General features: G+C 40.9%; 1 pseudogene; it reads left to right on the top strand.

Moving 5' to 3' along the window:
• Positions 1-1,085: 1,085 nt before the first annotated feature.
• LOC134363904 (RWD domain-containing protein 2B-like) lies at positions 1,086-5,742 on the top strand (annotated as a pseudogene).
• Positions 5,743-6,000: the final 258 nt, after the last annotated feature.

Below are 6,000 nucleotides of genomic sequence, written 5' to 3'. Positions count from 1 at the left end.
TGGAAAAGGTCCCATTGGAACTTTTCTGTACTAAATGTGTAGACTATTTAGTGGTTAATTTACCTAATTATGATGTGAATTTTTTTCATCCCAAAACCTGGTTTTCTTATGACACAATAAAATTTGATACCTTTTGAAAATACCTATGCCATATCATCTCTTATTATTCCTAAATATTTTGTTTTTTAATTACTATTATCAATAGGGTAGTTGGTCTTAATCTTCTTTCCACTAAATGATTAATTAATTCATATAGTCAGCAATGTATAAATTGCAAAGATTTTGATTGATCACCTATCATGTGCCAGGCAGTTGCTAGCTGCTGGGGAAAATCCTGTGAACAAAACAGGCATGATTTCTTCCACGATGAAGTTTATAATCTAGTGGAGGAGACAGGAAAAAAATTACAATTGTGGCAGGTTATGGCTGACATATAGTGAAATTATACTTATTGTACATTTATTTTGAAGCGTTAGCAAACTGTCTTATTTGTTCAGTTGACTCTCTTGGGATCTCAGTTGACAAACAAATGCTCTCCTGGCATATACTACTTATATAGTGTTGTGGCTAAATAAGGAGTTTGCTTAAAAAAATTTTTTTTTTTTTTTTTTTTAAAAAAGATGACCGGTAAGGGGATCTTAACCCTTGATTTGGTGTTGTCAGCACCACGCTCAGCCAGTGAGCGAACCGGCAATCCGTATATGGGATCCGAACCCGGGGCCTTGGTGTTATCAGCACCGCACTCTCCTGAGTGAGCCACGGGCCGGCCCCCCCAAAAAAATTTTTTTTTTAAAAAGTATATCTTTATGGCAGTTGGAGGTAATATACCACCAATCTTGATAAAAATTAATTAATGCCCAGTTTTTATCAGCATTTTTTATAAATGTCATTGGATTTTACTACATTTCTTATTTAGCCAAGTGTATCTGAAAGTAGAATAAAGGGGAAAGCCTGTCTGTGATTAATTTCGGTCATCAAATAGATTTTCTCCACTTGCCACATTTCTATCCCATTGGGTTCTTCCAAGTTTGTGGGTGTAAATGCTCTTATTCTTGCCCCTTTAGAAACCTGTGAATAATCACAGAATGACTGAGATCGAGCACGCAGAGGCCTGGCTCTCTGAATTACACCTGCTGGCCAGTATGTTTCCTGGTGAGAATGAGTTCACTGTGAATGACGAGGGGGCTGTAGAAGAACTGAAAGATTGTACTGACAAGAGGACCATGGAGTTGAGATTTTCAAGTTTACTTTACTGTGAATATAAACCTGGAGATATCAGATGGATCTATGTTGCTCTCTTTTCAGTTTTTAGAAGAAACAAAGCTATTACGTGTAGAAGGCAAAATCTTAAGAGTAATCTGCTTTATTTTCAGGTAACATTTTCTCTGGCTTGTACGTTCCCTTTTAAATATCCTGAAGTTCTACCTAAGATTGCTGTCAAGTATGTTATGAAAATTCTCTGCCCAACCTTACATCTATTTTTGTATGTAAATAAAAATGACCTGTATTTTATGGACCTAAGGAAGTAACATTTTTTCATTGGCTCAGAGGCCTTAAAATGATCCCAGAGACCCTAGTACATTCAGATTTGAATGTGTACTTGCAGAGCAATTGTTGTGGGGAAGTTTGTATACTGAATGCTACAGAATGGGTTTGAGAGCATGCATCTGAATATGTCAGCAGGGATCCCAAAACTTCTATCTCCAGGAAAGTACAGGACAACTCACAGATGCCATTCTCACCTGGCTGTGGATCTATAGCCATTGTATGTTCAACAGACATAAAAGAAAGGATATTGTAGAACAGCAAAGGAGTTTTCCCTGGCTGGGTTTAACATGCTTGGGAAACCTGGTGTCATTTGTGTGGAAGGCCCACAGAGCACATGTGAACAATTTTGGATCAGGTTTGTGTTTTTATTTTCTTTCCTATTTCTGTATCATACTGGAATGTTTAGTACTAAAAATCCAAAGGTGATTTTTCTATTGTAAAGGCAACAATGGAGTGGGAGTCAGTGACTTCTGGTTTTAAGGCAGTCATTGTGGAGCTTATGCCAGTTGCGAAGCTGTTTCCAGAACTAGGGTCTTTATAGGTCAGAAGCTTGTAAAGTGTTTGATAAATGTTACATTGATTTATAAAACTACTGAACTAGATAATTTCTGAGATATAGTTTGATTCTAAAATAAGACTCCTCATTTTAGCTTATTTTTTAAGTTATGTACTCCATAAAAGTTACCTTCCTAGAAGTCTTGTAATTGACTCAAAGTCCTGTGCAGAGGGACAACCCAACTGTCACAAATCTGGAGATTCATCTTTTCCTGAAACTGACTGTTTAAAAAATTCAGCCACTTTCACTCCTCTAAACTTCTGATAAGGGAAAATGAGGACGAGAATAGATGAGTTTTTGTAATGGAATTATGAACTGCATAATATTGGTAATAAAAATGTATTTGTATAAAATAAAGATAGATTTATTTTCTATTAGTATTGGTGAATTAAATGCCAAACTACTGTTTTAAAGCAACCCACTACCATTAGACTAGCTCTAGTATGGATTGAGTTGTCCCCCCAAAAGTTTAATGTGTTGGAGGCTTCATCTCCACTATGACAGTGTTAAGAGGGTGGGAAACCCTATTATGGTAATTGAAAGGTGGGGCTGTGATGGAGTTTGGAAGTGTTGTTCCCTCTAAAACTCATGCGGAAATTTGATCTCCAATGTGGCAGTGTTGGAAAGTGAATGAGTCATGGGGGAGGATCCCTCATGAATGGATTAATGCTCTCCCTGGGGGAGGAGGGGTAGTGAGTGAGTTCTCACTTTATTAGTTCCCCCGAGACCTGATTGTTTAAAGGATCCTGGTACCTTCTCTCTCTCTTGCTTCCTCTCTCTCTTGCTTCTTGTCGCCATGTGATCTGCTTGTACCTGCCGGCTACCTGCCACTTTCTGCCATGAGTAGAAGCAGCCTGAGGCCCATGCCAGATGCAGCTGTCCCAGAATCATAAGCCAAATAAATCTCTTTCCTTTATAAATTATCCAGTCTCAGGTATTTCTGTTATAGCAACACAAAATGGGCTAAAACAGAAAATTGGTACCAGAGAAGTGGGGTGTTGCTATACAAATACTTGAAAATGTGGATGCAGCTTAGGTACTGGGTAATGGGCAAAGGTTGGAGGAGTTTGGAGGACTTAGAAGAAGAGAAAAAGACGAGGGAAAGTTTGGAATGTCTTAAAGACTGATGTGGTGGTGAGCAGAATGCTGACAGAAATGTGGGCAGTAAAGGCCACGCGGATGATGAGGTTCCAGACAGAAATGAGGAACTTACTGGGAACTGGACAAAAGATAACCCTTGCCACACCATAGCAAGGAACCTGGCTGCATTGTGTTCATGCCCTTGGACTTTGTGGAAGTTGGAACTTAAGAATTGTGAACCAGAGCATTTGGCCGAAGAAATTTCCAAGCAGCAAAGCATTAAGGATGCTGCATGGTTATTTCTAGCAGCCTAAGCTGAGTTATGGCAGAAAAGGCATGGTGTAAAGCCAGAATTTAAAACGGGAGCAGAGCATAAAGATTTGGAAAATTTGCAGCATAGCCATGTGGTAGAAAAGCAGAGAGCATGCAATGGTGCAGCCCAGTAACTATTAGCTAAGAAGATTAGTATAAAGCAAAGGGATTATCAAGTGAAGGAGAAAAAGGCCCTGAAGGTATTGCAGAATTCTCTGGGGCCCAAAGGCCTAGGGAAACAGAATGGTCTTGGAGAACAGGCCCAAATCACTCTCCATGGGCTCGCTGCCCAGGGCCACCTCGAGAAGCTGCTTCCAGCACCAGCACCCCAGCTGCTTTGGCTGCTCCAGGTGTGGCTAAATTGGCCCCAGGTGTGGCTGGACCCTCAGCTTTGGAAAATAAAAGCCGGAAGTCTTGGTGGCGTCCATGTGGTGTTAGGTCTGCAGGCTCACAGAATGCCAGAGCTGGGAAGGCTTGGGAGCCTCCACCCAGATTTCAAAGTATGTCTGGAAAAGTCTGGGGGCCCAGGAAGAGATCTGTCACAGGGGTGGTGTCACTGCAGACAGCCTTTGCTAGAGCAATGCAGAGCAGAAATGTCAGGTCAGAGTTGCAGCAGAGAAACCCCAAAGGCACCATGCCTAGTGGAGCCATGAGAGCAGGACCTCCATGGAGACCCCAGACCTGTGGAGCTACCAGAGTGGAACACCAGCCTGGGAGAGGTGAAGTGTGACCTGAGACCAGGAAAGCCATAGGAGCGGATCTGCCCAAGGACTTGGGGACCCAACCCCCACACCAGTGTGCAGAGGCAGTCGAACATGGAATCAAGGTACCTGATTCACCAGCCTTGAGATTTAATGCCTGCCCTGCTGGGTTTTGAACTTATTTGGGACCTGTTTTTCCTTTCTTCTGTCTTATTCCTCCCTTTTGGATTGGAAATGTATACCCAATGTCTGTTCCACCATTGTATCTTGGCAGTAAATACACTTGGTTTTATTTTTCAGGTTCATAGCTGGAAGGATTTTTGCTTTTGGTCTCAGATGAGACTTGGTCTTTGGACTTTTTAGTTGGTGCTGGAACAAGGTAAGACTTTTGTGACTGTTGGGATGGAATGATTGTATTTTTTATATGTGAGAGGGACATAAGTTTGGGGGGGAGAAGGAGCGGAATGATGGAGTTTGGATGTGTTTTCCCCTCCAAAACTCATGTGGAAATTTGATCTCCAATGTGACAGTGTTAGAAAGTGAATGAGTCATGGGGAAGGATCCCTCATGAATGGATTAATGCTCTCCCTGGGGGAGGGGGAATTAATGAGTGCGTTCTCTCTCTATTAGTTCCCACAAGAGCTCATTGCTTAAAAAGATCCTGGCACCTTCTCTCTCTCTCTTGCTTCCTCTCACCATGTGATCTGCTTGTACCCACCGGCTGCCTGCCACTTTCCGCCATGAGTAGAAGCAGCCTGAGGCTCGTGCCAGACGCAGCTGTCCCAGAATCGTAAGCCAAATAAACCTCTGTTCTCTATAAATTACCCAGTCTCAGGTAATTCTGTTATAGCAACACAAAACGGACTAAAACAGGCTTTGAAGAGGTGATTAAGTTGACGCTTTAATGGTAGTCTTGGGTGTCGTTCAGAGGACTTTAAAAGGAGAGCATATGAGTCTCTCTTTCTCTCTGCTCTGCCATTCTGCCATGTGAGACCCCTGCATTACTGTCACAAAAGAAGACCCTCACCAGATATGTTCCCTGGACTTTGGACTTCCCAGCACCTGAAATTGTAAGCAATAAATTTCATTTTCTTACAAATTATCCAGTTTTGTGTATTTTGCTATAAGCAGAGATATGGACTAATACAAGCCCCAATATATATATATAACTTTTTTTAAAGATGACCAGTTAGGGGATCTTAACCCTTGACTTGGTGTTGTAGCACCATGCTCTCTCAAGTGAGCCACGGGCCGGCCCTCTCAAGCTATTTTTAATACATCTTAACACACTTTTCTTTTAAGATGTCTATCCTGAAAATTTACTTTCAGACTCAGAAGAATAACCTAGAAGAAAATTTTAATTCACCATTGAGAAGACATTCCTTTGGGTAGCACTCATGATGGATTGGAAGAACAAAGAAAATTTTCATTTTTGAGGAAAAAATATTTGATGTAAATGTACTCAGAGGAAGTCCTGTGAATTTCAGCCAAGTATATCATTTAAATGGCATTGGATATGGTGATGTTTTTTCACTTTGGTGTTGAGGGTCAATGACTAAATATAGTAGAGTGTGGGAATATAGTTTTAAGTACTGAATGCCTGATTTTCCCCCTCAGAAAATTGTTGGGATGGGTACAATTATTTTAACGTCAGACTTCTTCTGCAAGACACACCCATTGTTTTCTTAGGGGGAAAAGTCTATATAATTCTGATGTATAACTGTTAATCTGTGGAAACAAGAGTTTATAACAATCATGAAAAAGGAAGGCAGAGTTTCAAATCTTGACTTTAAAATTTCTTTA

This window comes from Cynocephalus volans, chromosome 1 (genome assembly GCF_027409185.1).
Source record: "Cynocephalus volans isolate mCynVol1 chromosome 1, mCynVol1.pri, whole genome shotgun sequence".
Lineage (NCBI taxonomy): Eukaryota > Metazoa > Chordata > Mammalia > Dermoptera > Cynocephalidae > Cynocephalus > Cynocephalus volans.
Note: the sequence above shows the minus strand (reverse complement) of the source record. Positions and strands in the feature narration are given on the sequence as shown.